Source organism: Entelurus aequoreus, linkage group LG06 (genome assembly GCF_033978785.1).
Source record: "Entelurus aequoreus isolate RoL-2023_Sb linkage group LG06, RoL_Eaeq_v1.1, whole genome shotgun sequence".
Taxonomy (NCBI): Eukaryota; Metazoa; Chordata; class Actinopteri; order Syngnathiformes; family Syngnathidae; genus Entelurus; species Entelurus aequoreus.
The window spans coordinates 65,640,161-65,656,523 of NC_084736.1; the positions used below are offsets into that span (position 1 = coordinate 65,640,161).

At 37.5% G+C, this 16,363-nt stretch overlaps 1 long non-coding RNA gene across 2 annotated transcripts in view; it reads left to right on the forward strand.

Annotated features, from left to right (window-relative positions):
- LOC133652456 (uncharacterized) overlaps positions 1-16,363 on the forward strand; it is a 162,927-nt gene that overhangs the window by 92,794 nt on the left and 53,770 nt on the right. The window contains exon 7 of one of the 2 annotated variants that reach the window (XR_009826577.1): positions 11,437-11,851. The exons of the other annotated variant lie outside the window; for it this stretch is intronic. This is a non-coding gene — a long non-coding RNA (uncharacterized LOC133652456). Of the gene's footprint in view, positions 1-11,436; positions 11,852-16,363 lie in introns of those variants that run through there. 2 annotated transcript variants of the gene reach the window in all.

The following is a 16,363-nucleotide window of genomic DNA, read 5'->3' on the forward strand; positions in this document are numbered from 1 at the left end:
ATTGTTACAATTTTGGATACTTGTGTTAAATGATGGCGAAGCGTCTAATTACAATGTTCATGCATTTTGGCGTGAGCTTGCATACAATTTTGGATGCCTTTATTCGCAGGGTTTTCCAATCTGGCTACGTTGTGATGTCACAGCGAGGTGGACATACGCATTTGGTCATTAAGTCAAGCTCTCCCTCTGCATCAGGCTATGTTTTAGCCTGAAGCGGAAGAAAAGCTTGATTTGATTAATTAATTAATTAATTAATTAATAAAAAATAACAATACTTTATCCTACCTTTTTGTGTTTCCTCAGGCTATGAGGAAAAAGAAAAGTAGGATTAAGTATAATCTAATTTTAGCATGTGCATAATACCACAGACGTGTTACATGCAGTAATATAAATGGTGCTAAAAGCCAATATTTTGTAATTTTTTTTATGAAGCTCTGTATTAATCAGAAAAGATGCAGGTGTACCAAATGTTGTCACCGGGTGAATATAAATGTTTATTAAGTTTATTTCCGAAACTTGTTGAGAGCGCGGTGCGTGGTATCATTTGCAGAAAATAGGTTATAAAAGGGACTGTGGAGCAGAATTTACCCCAAACATATACCAGAGGTTCTGAAACTATTTTTGTTTTACCAAGTACTACCTAAGGAAAAACTTGACTCTCCAAGTACCACCTTAATGACCAACATTAAAATACAGTAGCGTAGTAAGCCTAAGTATTCATTAAAAACGAGGCAGAAGTTTTATTTAACAAGAATACTTATTATTTTGAACACTGTAATTTTACGCACGGTTTGAACAGTAACACAGTGTTTGAATATAGAAAAATAACATATTTGGGGTACTAGATGGAGCCAGCGTACCACTAGGGGTACAAGTACCACAGTTTGAAAATCTCCGATCTACACCACAAGGAAGTGTTTTAAATGTAAATTAAAATCATCATATATTCCATGGAAACATACGTATATTTTGAAGTCATCACTGCTATTGGTTTTTTTCAAGCCTCGTCGAAAATATACTTTAAAACATTATATAACTTCACCTGGTCACACCATTAGGTACACCTGCACACATTGGTAGCAGCATAAAATAGCTGTTTTTACCAGCAGCTTTGTCACTGCATGTCACACACAAGCGTTATTGTGAGCATGCCACGATTAAATGAAAACAATTCTTTATCTTACCTTTTCTTTGACGTTTCCACAAACCATGTCGCAATGTCGCCGCCTTTTTCCTGCAGAGTTCGGTGTATAATCCAGTTATGTTGTGGATTAAGTGCCGTGGACAAATAAACACGGACGTATTTATTTTATAGTATTTATTTTACAGACATATACAGGTGGGGGTGCATGAAACGATAAGGAATTAAAGGAATTTCCAGCGGATACAGTCTCAGCTGTTTGGGCTCAGCAGAGGTTGAGGAAGCTTTCTGACACAAGAATGCCCGCGTAGGTACGTCCGTCAATGTGTGACGTCACTGATTCCCCACTGTGAAAAAATACTCCAAAACCCAGTGGGCAGAGGCATCCCAAAAGAAGTCATTGTATCCAACATTGTAACAACATTCATGACAGAGAAAACAAAGTTCAACATAGGTCCTCTTTAAAGTTTGCAGTGGTGTAAAAATAATAATAGCAATACATATACAGTGATACTTCAACTTAAGAGTTTTGAGATAAGAGCTGTCTCTATGCTAATTGTTATGCTTTAAGTTGCGAGCAAACAATGTTGCCATTAGGTGGCGTAGCAAATGTCACAGTGAACCCCGTAAGATCTTACCAAAACATCTGGTCTTACTCGCTAGCATTACCTTATAGCTAGATATGGACAGAACTTTATTTTCCAACCATGGGAAGGAAGCAAGTGAGTGTGAAGGACAGTGCTGAGATGAAGAAGTGGATCATATTCATGTTAATTAAGGAAAGAAATAATCAAAAACATGACAGAGCGTGTCACCGTTTTGGTGAAGCAATTTGAGCGTATCACTGCTATTCTGCACCATACTGAAGCAAAATGAGTCTAACGCCAGCCAAGGATCTTAAAATGATATCTTACCGGCAGACATGTATCATGAAAATATGGAAAAGCTGCTGATGATGTGTTTGACGCAGAAGCAGCTCGAAGGAAATACCATCGATGTCCATTCTCCAAGGTATTGGAGGAAGTTGGGAGAGTGGCCGTGCCAGCAATCTGAGGGTTACTGGTTCAATCCCCACCTTCTACCATCCTAGTCACGTCTGTTGTGTCCTTGAGCAAGACACTTCACCCTTGCTCCTGATGGGCCTGGTTAGCGCCGTGCATGGCAGCTCCCGCCGTCAGTGTGTGAATGTGTGTGTGTGAATGTGGAAATAGTGTCAAAGCGCTTTGAGTTCCTTAAAAAAAGGTAGAAAAGCGCTATACAAGTACAACCCATTTTACCATTTTTTACCATATGCTGTACGTTGTTATTATTACATTACTTCATAAAACTACTGTAGTTGTATAATATTCTATTGTATTGTTTTTAAACAATATTTATGTCTAAAAATTTGTTTTTATTTTTAGAATACATGTTACATATTATAATTCTCCTGTTTCGAGGAAGGCGTCTTCAAATAAATTGATTTCAGATTATTTTCATTTCAGTTCAGTTCAGTTTCAGCTTATTTGGAACATGCATACAATACAATGTAATGCATCACACAATTCCAGTTGTTTCATTACAGCACGTCCGAAAAGGAGTAGGAAGAAGCAAAGCTTATTTAATCCTGCCCCTTTTCACACCATAGCAGTTTTATCCAATTTCCTTGTTCTCTGTAACAGAACATGGAACAAATAAATAATATACCATAGTAAGAAAATAAATATTAAATACATAAATAATATTTGTCTCAATAAAAAAATAAAAAAGGGGAAAAAAGGGTTGAAGATGTTTATCATAATTATTGTTCTGTGTACTTTGTGAACACTTGTAGTTTGAACAGTCTCTTAAACTGAATCATATTGGTGCTTTGTTTGATTTATTTGGTTAATCCATTCCATAATTTAATTCCACATAAAGATAAACTAAAGGTTTTAAGTGTTGTACGAGCATACAAATGTTTTAAATTAGATTTTCCTCTGAGGTTATATTCCTCCTCTTTTGTTAAGAATAATTGTTGTGCATTCTTAGGTAGCAGGTTATAGTTTGCTTTATACATAATTTTAGCTGTTTGCAAATGCACCAAATCGTTGAATTTCAATAACTGTAATTTAATAAATAAAGGGTTTGTATGTTCTCTATATCCAACATTATGTATTATTCTATTTGATGTTTTTTGTAACACGGTTAGTGAATGAAGAGTATATTTGTAGTTGTTTCCCCACTATTCTACACAATAACTCAGATATGGTAACACTAGCGAGCAGTGTTACCAGTGTTAATGGGAAGTGTTTTTAATTTGAGAGTAATTTACTGTGATTGATCGTAATTAATCAAAATGCAAAAGAAGTGATTCATCTGATTTAAAATTGTTATCGTTTGACAGCACTAATAAATATATTACATTACAATATCCCAAATTCAGCTGCTCGATTTGTTTAATTCTGTTGTGAATATTGTTTAAAATCATATTCATACCCCTAATGTAGTGGTCAGGGAGTGTATATTGGTTTTGTACAGTCATTATCGTTATTGTATGATTGAGCAGAAGTTCATTGCCGTCACGCTGGAAAAAAAAACACTTACAAGTAGGAATGTCCGATAATGGCTTTTTGCCGATATCCGATATTCCGATATTGTCCAACTCTTTAATTACCGATACCGATATCAACCGATATTGATATATATAGTCGTGGAATTAACACATTATTATGCCTAATTTGGACAACCAGGTATGGTGAAGATAAGGTCCTTTTTAAAAAAATTAATAAAAATAAAATAAGATAAATAAATTAAAAACATTTTCTTGAATAAAAAAGAAATATAAAAAGAGACAATATAAAAACAGTTACATAGAAACTAGTAATTAATGAAAATGAGTAAAATTAACTGTTAATACTATTAAGGTTAGCACAATCATGTGTGCTTACGGACTGTATCCCTTGCAGACTGTATTGATATATATTGATATATAATGTAGGAACCAGAATATTAATAACAGAAAGAAACAACCCTTTTGTGTGAATGAGTGTGAATGAGTGTAAATGGGGGAGGGAGGTTTTTTGGGTTGGTGCACTAATTGTAAGCGTATCTTGTGTTTTTTATGTTGATTTAATAAAAAATAAACCCCCCCCCCCCAAAAAAAAACGATACCGATAATAAAAAAAACGATACCGATAATTTCCGATATTACATTTTAAAGCATTTATAGGCCGATAATATCGGCAGGCCGATATTATCGGACATCTCTACTTACAAGACTTACTTAGGCCCCGTTTACACTAAGCCGGATAAGGTTATCCAGGGTAAATCACACCTAACCTTATCCGTGTCCTCACACAACAATGCCACCGTTTAAGACCTCTTTTTACCCACTAGACACAACGTGTCTAATACGCATGCGTGGAAAATGCGCACGTCATAGTCACCTCCAGTGTTGCTTTGTGTGCAAGTTCTTAAATTTAACTTATCTGAACAATATCCAGTGTTGTGGTATTTCAATTAACTGGAATCCAGTGTGCTGTGGGGCGCTATTGTAGTGAATAACACCTGAGCGATCATAAATTAATCAAATCTTTATTAGACACGTAAACAATGTGATAAAAAACATTTAACATTAATCAAACTAGGGATCTAGATATCTGGTCAGGACACTCCTCACACATTTGCCTTCACCTTCATTGTCCATTCCTTTTTGGTGACTTTATATACTCTGGACCTAGACGTTGAGTCCGCAACATACATGGCGGACAATAACTGATACAGTCTGCTTTGCCTGTCCAAATGCATTCGCTGTTTCCCTCGACGGCCAGGTAATACAAAGCACACGCTACCTTTTTTATCACCTCCACAGGAGTTCGCATTCTCGTTGTCTCTCCTTTGACAAATGGACAAAGTTTTTCGCTAAGTAGCATCACAGCTGACCCGGCCGGACATTGGAAAGTTCTCTTGCCGTCTGAGAAATGTTGTATCCCAAATAGCTGCAATCGCTTTCTCTTAAGGTATTCATGTGTGATTTCCACAAGTGTCTGTACATGTAGAAGAAGGAGAAACACGGGCATGTCTGGATGACTCGCCTCCATATTTCCAGTGGTTAGCTCCGAGTTATGAAACCGCTTTATTATGAAGCTGGCTGTGGCGCGTTCTTTCTGATGTCTCTTCCTGTGTTCGCGTGGTCTTTCTGGCGTCACTTCCTCTCCGAACTCACTTTGTAAACGATCAATGAGTCCATACAAAGCTAAGTGCCGGAGATTCAAGAATTACACGGCTGACTTACCCGTGTAAAAATTTGTCCGAGGAGGGGGACATTAAACGCTGGTTTAGTGTGGCTGAAACGGGGCTTAGGCTAAATAATTATTTGTTTAAGGGGTTAAACGACTTAGTGTAGACATTGCCTGACCTATACGTAGGCCATGTTGTCAATTTGAGGAACAGGATTGGGGGCCCAGTGTTGCAAGCATGGAAGAAGGGAAGTGGTTAGAATGTTTTTTCTTGTGGAGTAACTTTTACATGAACCTCAATCTTGGCTTAGCGGGGACACCATTGGTAAAGTTGGTGCTATTGTGCAGAAGTGAAGTGAAGTGAAGTGAATTACATTTATATAGCGCTTTTTCTCAAGTGACTCAAAGCGCTTTACATTGTGAAACCCAATATCTAAGTTACATTTAAACCAGTGTGGGTGGCACTGGGAGCAGGTGGGTAAAGTGTCTTGCCCAAGGACACAACGGCAGTGACTAGGATGGCGGAAGCGGGGATCGAACCTGCAACCCTCAAGTTGCTGGCACGGCCGCTCTACCAACCGAGCTATACCGGTTGGTAGATTTAGAATGCTTCTTTATTTATTTCCTCTGCATTCTGCTGTACAAGACCGGTAGACATGCAAAGTTCTGAAGACATGCTTCTCCTTATATACAAAAAAAAAATGTCCTAGATGTTGTCGAGTGTGTGTCAGCAAGCTGAGGTATGACTGACAATGCAGTGTCTCCACGGGCCTCATTAGATTCCCCACTCCGCTTATACGGTATTTCATTGAAGGCAACCTATAGCGACTGCAACACGGAGAATTGCATAGAGGGTAGTAGGTTGCTTGTTTGCATAAATGCACATTTGCACTTGATTGCACACGTGTAGGTGAGTATTTGCCCCGAGGCTAAAATACCTTGGGTTTCATGAGCTATAGTACTGTATATGCCATGAATGTCATAGTATCATACAACTAACACGTCAAAAAATGTTTTCTTTAATGATTCATATTGCCAATTTGTATGCTAATGATTAACTTTTATGATCTCCACTCTGAAAGAGAGCAAAATATATATATATTTTTTTTTCAAAAGAAATCACATTCTTGCTTTAAAAGACCATACTATACATAGTTTGACAGGTGCAACTGTAATTATTCAGGGCCTATGAATGATTAATAATGTAAATCATATATCAAAACAAGTCATGCATTGGTTGTTGGTGAACAATGATAGCTCACATTGACTCTTCACACACGTCAGTTGTGCGCTATATATCAGCCACGGTAGACATGCAGGCAGCTCCTGTTGTTCACAGTACAATGTAACAGCTGAGTGAGATATCACACACTTGTGATGAATAACACAAATCTAGCAGCGAGGTTTAATTCCTATAGGTGAGAACACTTTCTGTAAATGCTACAAAGTGGTTTTTCAATTGAAAATTCAAATCAGAAGAAAACTTAATTAATTACGCAATTAAAAGTATGAAAATGTATTTAAAGAGCGCTGCATTTGCGTGTGTTTGTATTTAGTTAATAGAGGTACTGAAAAAAATAAAATCACATGTAAATTGTGATTCTTACTTATCCGATTCTAAATGCATTCATAATTTTCAAAACTCGATATAAGAAAATATCCTTTTAAATGTATTTTTTTTGAAGGGGAACTGCAGTCTTCTGGGAATTTTGCCTATTGTTCATAATCATTATGAGAGACATTATGATGGATGTTATTTTTATATTATTTTTTTCATTCGAAATAGTAAATAAATGCAATCAAAAGTTGGCTTGCAATAGAGCCTCTGGGAGCCGTTCAATTCCGCCTATAAAGCCCTTAAAAACATCCAAACACATCCATTGAGGTTTTATAGACATGATGTAAGTATATATGTAATGTAGTAACAGGCACATTTATAATAACATTTAATATTTATGTATTTAAGCATACACAGAGCATTAATTAGAAAAACGCATCACAACGTTTGCTTTTTTTATTTCTTCATCACTGATTATTACTCACTGCCGACTTCATGAGAGCCAACAAACATAATAAAACATCACTCATTGTGCAATGTCTGCTGTCATTAGGATGCCAACTGTTGGAATGGTCATATATTCCCCATTTAAGAAGAATGACCATAATCCACACGAAGAAAAGGGGTCTTTTCGTGTCATCCTCGTCAGTTTCGGGTCCTAAATGGCTGTCAAAGTGTACCAACTTGTCAGAATACCTAATAAGACGTCTTCTATCTAGGTGAGATGCATGATTTATGATGTAGAATAAATTTACAGGGAGCAAGGAAGCGAGAAAGCAGCAGGCCTCTCGATGATGTAAACACAGGGACACACGGAAGTGATCACGGCGCCGCTCTAAATAGTTTGTCTGCGTTAGCGCTTATAATAACAATATCACTAATACTTGGTTAATATTCAAGTGGTGAAATGTAAATGGAGTATTGTTGGCGGTTTTTGAATGGTTATTTATTGGATTTTATGGGCGAAATAGTGGAGCTCCCATCGACTTTTATTTACGTTTATTCAATATTTAGAATGCATTAAAAAAAAATCCATCCATCATCACGTCTTTCATAATGATTGTGAACCATAGGCAAAATCCCCCAAAAAGTGCAGTTCCCTTTATGAATACTTTAAAAAAAAAAAAAAATTTTTTTGGGGGGGGGACCAATTCGTATACGTCTTTTAAGAGGAGCCACTGTAACTTGTAACCAGTTCTTAAAAGGTTTTATTATATTTTTTATGCCAAATGATATGTTGCAAGACTCTGTTTGAATTGAGAATTGTGTTGAATCGGTCCAAGAATCGGAACCGAATCAAATTGTGAGATATAATGTCCGACATACATATTATAGCATTTCTTTTTTCTTTTTATGGGTTATAGTGAAAAGGGTTTGATTCGACAACACTGTCAGCTGTACACAAACCTGTTTTTACTCGTGTGTTGTCATGTACACATGCCCTTTGCTTAGGCCTGGTGTCACGATCTGCTTAGCCGTAGTGGAAAAGAGCAAAAAATAAATAAAAATAATAACAAACAGCACACTCAAAAACAAGTGAGGGAAATAACTAACATGAGGTGTGGAGAGGTAACAGCTAACACTACACGGCAACTCCAGGGCAGAGTCATAGGAAACAAAAAGCTTGAGTGGAGCCAAAGAAGAGGAGATGCACACAACTGGAAGGGTGAACCATCAGGAATCGACTGTAGCCAAGTGAATGTACTGGGGAGCTTAAGTAGACAGGAGGAAATGAGTATCAGGTGTGCGCACAGGTGACTCTGCCCCGTAACCCAGAGACCAGGCTCTGCAACAAAAAGAAGACAGGCGGCCAGATCATGACAACTGGGCCAGTGATCAATAAGTCAAATACTCGAACAACAAATGAAAATTAACTTGATTATTTTGCCAACATCGATAAATTGCCATGTTCGTGTGTCTTATGTGCGTGTCGTTTCCTTTTAAACTGGGTGCAAAAGGGTTCACTCTGTGCATCGCTCTCAGCACTTAAGCGTGGTTGTGCAATACCAGAATCAAATCAAGGAAGTGAACCCACTTGTCAGTCATCCACAATCTCTGCATCTGAGAGTAGAGGCTGGGCTGCTCACTTCTGACAGCGAGAGAGCCTCGCAAGTTGCTTGTGAGAAGCACTGCGAGGCAACAAAAATTAGGAGGGAAAAGATGATTGAAAAGACAAATGTTCTTGTGTGGGAACATTTTGGCTTCAAACTGATTGAGCAAAGTTAGCGTATTAACACGGACAAATGAGCAAGTGTGCCGAATTATTTGGAAAGTGAGGGGGACATTAAAAAAATTGACCCTCTTTTTTGGAGAAACAACTGCACTAAAATGTGCAACTTTTGCTAACGATTAATAAGAGTATGTGTGAGCGTCTTTGCTCGTGGAGGGTTCTCCTGAGTCCGATAGATCTGTCCTTGAGCCCGGTGTACAGGATTTGAGCAGTATGGATTGCTTTCCAGTAATATATTTTGGACTTTCCAGTCCGGCGTGTCTTTGCTCTTCCTCGTTCTGTCTCTGTGCGTGTGTCTTTCTCTGGCTCTAACTCCAACAACATGTCTCGGCTCGGCTGCTGCTAATAAGGGCGACAGGTGATTAGATAATCAGCCCCAGCTGGGCAATCTACTCACCTGCCAAAGCTTCGAGGCCGGGCCATACACACCCCATTCCTGCAGGAGGAGCGCCGACCACTTCCTCCCCCACAGTATTTTTTATTGTTATTGTGTGTTTACCTATTTAGGACAATTAAAAGTTATTGACATTCCAATTACAATGTTTAAAAAATACTAATGAGAAATAAGAGTTTAATGCGTTTGAAAAGGTTACATTAATGTTACTATCTTTATATTATGATTACATTAGTGCAGCTCTTCTCGAATAGTGGTCTCCCTTGGGGGGGACGTGTGATCCCGCGAAACATGCTTTATCAGTATCATGCTTCAAACCCCGCTTCGAAAAGCTGTGCTCTGTTAAAAATGTGCTCATTGTAGCCATTAATCCTGACTTTCTCATTTTGATTTGAAAAAAAGAAGCACACATTGTTTTACTTATAGGTTTATTGTAGGTTAAAGTGCTTTATATATTGTGCTCCTAAGTTATTATCGTTTATCAATTTGTATTTGATATTAATTATTGAGGTTATTTAATTGTATTTTTCAATATCAAATGGTTCAAGTCGGTCAAAAAATCAAATAAGGATAACTATTATTTAATTTCAGGCAAATTGATGCCTGTAATTAAATATTCAATTATTTTCTGTTACAGACTAAAACACAATGTTATTCAAGTTATTGTTACATTTTCTTCAGTGGCGGTCCGTGCGTTTCCCACCTAGGCCCTCAGTGATGTCCGACTTCATTGATTACCTCTCAAAATACCATCATTGATGTCACCACATGACCATTGCTGGAGAAATACTATATAGGAACACATGTACAAAACGGGTTATTTTCTGGTGCATTTAAAAATCAATAAACCCGCATCAGCAATTAAAACATATCTTATGTGGTACTGTCAAAATTAAAATTGCAAAAAGCATATTAAACGTGAAAAATAAAATATCTGAACTCACATTACATCGTCACAGCCAACATCGTCTCACAAGATGTAGTTTCTCTTTAAATATCCTTCTTGAAAATGGCCTTGCAAATATATGTGTTGTCTTGTCTAATCATAAAAGATGCAGACGAGGCGTGTTGGCTGAGTTCTTAAAGTTTACTCTACAGCATGCTCGTCAATAACATCCAGCTGCCGACATGTCTACATTCAACAACCTAAACAGGGTACTGCACATGCGCTTCACTACTGTTGCATGCTGGTTAATGGAGTTCTTAAGTTACCTGGCTTATAACATCACTATATATCTGCCTTAGGCCAGCTAGAAGGCCTTACTGACAACAACTTGTGATCTGATTGGCTATTGCAACTGTCTATCAACTGTATGTCCCCGTTCACTTACAGTGCATGGACGCCCGCATTGTTGATTCTGAAGGCTCTAGGCAGATTTGGTACAGCATGGCAACATAAGCTAGCTGAATTCTGATTGGATACAAACTCTATAACCTAAAAACAACAGCGCTGCAAGGAGCATAATATGACATGAAGAGAATATGAATACTTTTAGATATTTAGGGAAAGTAAATAAAAAATTACTTTAATCTTTAATTTTGATCATGATTTCGGGTTATGTTAGGCCAGCAGCGAAGGCCTTGCTGGCCCTGACGGCACACCACTGATTTTCTTATCCACTGATAAGGGTACAATGTTATATAGAGGTGAACTTATAACAATTCTACAGACAAATAATACTATTTATAGTCATGGCAGAGAGTGGAGGGGTGGTGCGTAACAGAAAATAATTGAGAAGCACTGCATTAGTACTTAATTTGGTCTGTAAATAATGCTAGCAATAATATTGTTAATCGGCAACAATTTGTTGGACAATATACCTTCCAGCATAATTTATCATCGGTCCAGGCCTATATCTTTATTTACAAACATTAAATCACTCCTTCTTTTCCCTTCTTTTCTTGTTGGATCAGGATTGATTAAGATGATGAGGCGTCAGGAGAGATTTCAACAGCCACAATCACGGCCCGAGGGTAGATCAACTGGTGGCCAGAAAATGTATTCACAGGATGTTGTTCCTGCATCTGCCTCGCTTTGAAGTTGCCCACTCCACATGAGCCTGTCATACGTGACCGTAGGTTCATTATCCTCATGCACTTTTAATGCCTGAGAAAAGGCTGCTACTACTACGTGTTCTACGAAGTCTATTTTCTACCGTGTTGTCATGCTTTAGAGAGAAACAGAAAAGGTGGGGGATGAGATGATGCGAGTCGATCCACTCCTCCGAGGATTCAAGGTCATCCTTTTATGTTTCACCAACCATCGGCCAGTCACGTTCCAATCAAAGTGGTGCTTAATTCAGCAGTAAATTCCATCTCCTCATCATGTTTTCACCTCCGCCCAACCAGAGGAGGTCCCTTTCTGATCTGCTGCTGCGTGTCCAACGTATCTTGCCGGGTCAAAGCCACTGCATGGGTAGGGGTCTCTCATTATGCTTGTTTAAGGGCGTACTGTGCGGAATTTAGGCGCTTGCCTGGCCCTTGTCGACCTGCAGCTCAAACTTAGCATTTGCACTTTGGCCCATTGACATGTCCCATCCCTTCTATACTACTGTGGGGATGGGTACCTTTGCCATTCAGTACCAATTCCCGGTACCTATACCGGTACTCAAGCATACCAATTTCCGTTACTTCTGTGTGTGTTCATGTGTTAATATACAGTCGTGGTCAGAAGTTTACACACTTGTAAAGAACATAATGTCATGGCTGTCTTGAGTTTCCAATAATTTCTACAACTCTTAATTTTTTGTGATAGAGTGATTGGAGCACATACTTGTTGGTCACAAAAAACATTCATGAAGTTTGGTTCTTTTATGAATTTATTATGGGTCTACTGAAAATGTAATCAAATCTGCTGGGTCAAAAGTATACATACAGCAATGTTAATATTTGGTTACATGTCCCTTGGCAAGTTTCACTGCAATAAGGCGCTTTTGGTAGCCATCCACAAGCTTCTGGTGGAATTTTTGACCACTCCTCTTGCCAAAATTGGTGCAGTTTAGGTAAATTAGTTTTTCTGACATGGACTCTCCTCCAAACATATTGCTGGGTATTGTGGCCAAAACAGCTGACCACATAACTTTCCTCCAGAAGGTCTTATCTTTGTCCATGTGATATCAGATGAAACAAACATTGAGCTGTTTGGCCACAATACCCAGCAATATGTTTGGAGGAGAAAAGGTGAGGCCTTTTAATCCCAGGAGCACCATACCTACTGTCAAGCATGGTGGTGGTAGTATTATGCTCTGGGCCTGTTTTGCTGCCAATGGAACTGGTGCTTTACAGGGAGTAAATGGGACAATGAAAAAGGAGGATTACCTCCAAATTCTTCAGGACAACCTAAAATCATCAGTCCGGAGGTTGGGTCTTGGGCGCAGTTGGGTGTTCCAACAGGACAATGACCCCAAACACACGTCAAAAGTGGTAAAGGAATGGCTAAATCAGGCTAGAATTAAGGTTTTAGAATGGCCTTCCCAAAGTCCTGACTCAAACGTGTGGACAATGCTGAAGAAACAATTCCATGTCAGAAAACTAACAAATTTAGCTGAACTGCACCAATTTTGTCAAGCTGAGTGGTCAAAAATTCAACCAGAAGCTTGTGGATGGCTACCAAAAGCGCCTTATTGCAGTGAAACTTGCCAAGGGACATGTAACCAAATATTAACATTGCTGTATGTATACTTTTGACCCAGCAGATTTGGTTACATTTTCAGTAGACCCATAATAAATTCTTAAAAGAACCAAACTTCATGAATGTTTTTTGTGACCAACAAGTATGTGCTCCAATCACTCTATCACAAAAAATGAAGAGTTGTAGAAATTATTGGAAACTCAAGACAGCCATGACATTATGTTCTTTACAAGTGTATGTAAACTTTTAACCACGACTGTATGTTAATTTGTTTAGTAATAAAATCTTTTTTTTTAATTTCACTTTTAACAGTCAATCAATCAATGTTTATTTATATAGCCCTAAATCACAAGTGTCTCAAAGGGCTGTACAAGCCACAACGACATCCTCGGTACAGAGCCCACACAGTGAGCTGATAAAACTACAACTACACTTCTGATTCTCATTTGCAAGTATTTTATAGTACTCTTTGAATGTAGTCGCAAATCCAAGACATTAGAAGGCAGTAGTGTATAGACTACGGCGCCTTGCCTTGCCAGGAAGTAGAAATTGCCATTAAGCTATAGTCTTTTGTTGATCCCTACAAAGTTTTATACTGTAAGTAGTGTACTTATTACACAACAACTGTTTGAATGTAACAAACATCTTAAGTTACCAAATTTGAAGGAGTTGAAATTGCCATGTAAAATCCCCAATGCATGTAGCATGGCTATGGAAAATCCAATGTAAATTAGCATCGAGCTCACTCATTTTGAAAAGTGGACCATAACTGTACATTCAACTGTTTTCTATCACACATATTTGCTTTGTTGGCATGGAAAATTGCAACATTACAGTACCTAGAGGGAGTGTGGCTCAGTCTGCACTAGGGTTGTACGATATACCGGTATTAGTATAGTACCGCTATACTAATGAATTATATTCGGTACTATACCGCCTCATAAAAGTACCAGTACACCCACCCTGCAGGACGAGGAATAGCTAAACATGCTTCACTACACACCGTAGCTCACCGCCGTCAAAATGTAAACAAACGCCATGGGTGGATCTATCTGGACACATGAGGACTTTGAATATGACCAATGTTTGATCTTGTAATGACTGGGTATCGGATTGATACCCAAATTTGTGGTATAATCCAAAACTAATGTAAAGTATCCAAACAACAGAAGAATAAATGATTATTACATTTTAACAGAAGTGTAGATAGAACATGTTAAAAGAGAAAGTAAGCAGATAATATCAGTAAATGAATAAGTAGATTAATAATCATTTTTTTTACAGTTTGTCCCTCATAATGTTGACAAAATAATAGAATGATAGATTACACAATATGTTACTGCATATGTCAACAGACTAAATTAGGAGCCTTTGTTTACTTACTTACTACTAAAAGAAAAGTTGTCTTGTTCGTTCACTATTTTAAGGACAAACTTGCAATAAGAAACATATGTTTAATGTACCCTAAGATTTTTTGTTAAAATAAAGCCAATAATGCAATTTTTTGTGGTCCCCTTTATTTAGAAAAGTACTGAAAAGTATCAAAATAATTTTGGTACTGATACCGGTACCAATATATTGGTATCAGGACAACACTAGTCTGCACTGAGTGCTGCTTGAGTACTTGTTTGCCCGCCGAGTCAGTAACCGGACATCATGTGCAACAAAAGTATCGAAATATGACATTTACATTTGACATGAATTGATGCTCCGTAGTACCGATGGAATTCGGTCAGTGCCTATAAAAGTACAAAATTTGGTAGCCATCCTTACTATGTTATTATAATTACTAAAATGTGCCTGACTTCATGGAATATTTTTAGTACCATTTAAAGTATTTGTTTTCTGCAAGGTGATGACTGCCATTAAATGATTGCAAGAGGCGGAATCGCATTAATTGCAGTAAATTACACACAAATGTAGTCGCGGGTGAGTGAGGTCTCATTCAGTGCCAATGTCGATAATTATCGAAAATATAATCAGTGTGCATATAAATTGACATGAACGTCTGATCATGAGTAATTGTGTTGTTATGTTGTGTAGTGTTGCCTATGGGGATGTAGCAATTACCGTAACATAACATTCCCAATGGTTAATATTAATGTTTAAATCGTTAATGATCTGAAAACCGTGTCTGTGATACAGGTCATTTCCTGGAGCAGCAGCTAGCGAGCTAATCACTAGCTCCCTTAAATGCTAACATGAACACATGACACATTAACGTCTTTCCCCATTACAAACAACACCCTGTGTGACTTTAATATGAAACACTCTAAAACCTTCACAAATTAAAACACGTTTTAAAACAAAATATTAGAACAGTATTTATTGTTGCTTCTTTTTATTTATTTATTTTGAATGAAACTTAGTTAAAAGATTTCAGTGTATGTACTTTTGTATAAGTACTTTTTGTGCACATTTAACGATATCGTGGTGACAGTAATAATAACCGTGATATGAAATGTTAATATCATTACCTCTCTAGTTACCCATATATTGTTCCATATTGAAGCATGGTCAATTTAGTCTAATATTTGGGAAAGGGAGATTTGGTATGCAGAAAAGGAAAGTATGAAATATTAATAAAGTAAAATGCACCCCAGTTATTAGCACATTTTTAAGTAATACAGTAATTCTACAACAAAACTTGAATATCAATGCATTGTTTATTATGTGTGTTTTTTGTATATGGACATAAAATACCAACTTTATATCACACATAACGGACTGTTGAGAGTTAAACAAAATGCAATCCATTGCAGCTAAACAACTAAAGTACACACCGAGGTCTCCAGAATGATCTACTATCCATTCCAGTCCACAGTAAGGACCCCATTTTAGGCTGGTATGGGCATACCTGGTATTTAAGATTGTGTAAGGATATGATTAGTTGACAGTTTTTTTTACTGCCTAAAGGGTAACTGTAACATTATATTGTGAAGAGAGTAGGAAATAAAAGACATAGTAGCAAAGTTTTACTCCTTATTTCTGGTGTAGTGTTACATTCGCAGGATTCCTTTTCCAGATGGGCCTTGGGTGGAAGACAGGAAAACTTGTTCTACCCTGTGGAAAGTCACAATATTAACAGTGTGAAAACCCTTCAAATTCAATGCATATTGTATTGAAGTCTCTAAATAGGTGATTGACCACGTTTGTTGAGCTTTATTTTGCATGTTTTTATAGACTCCAGCAGACAATACAAGATTATTC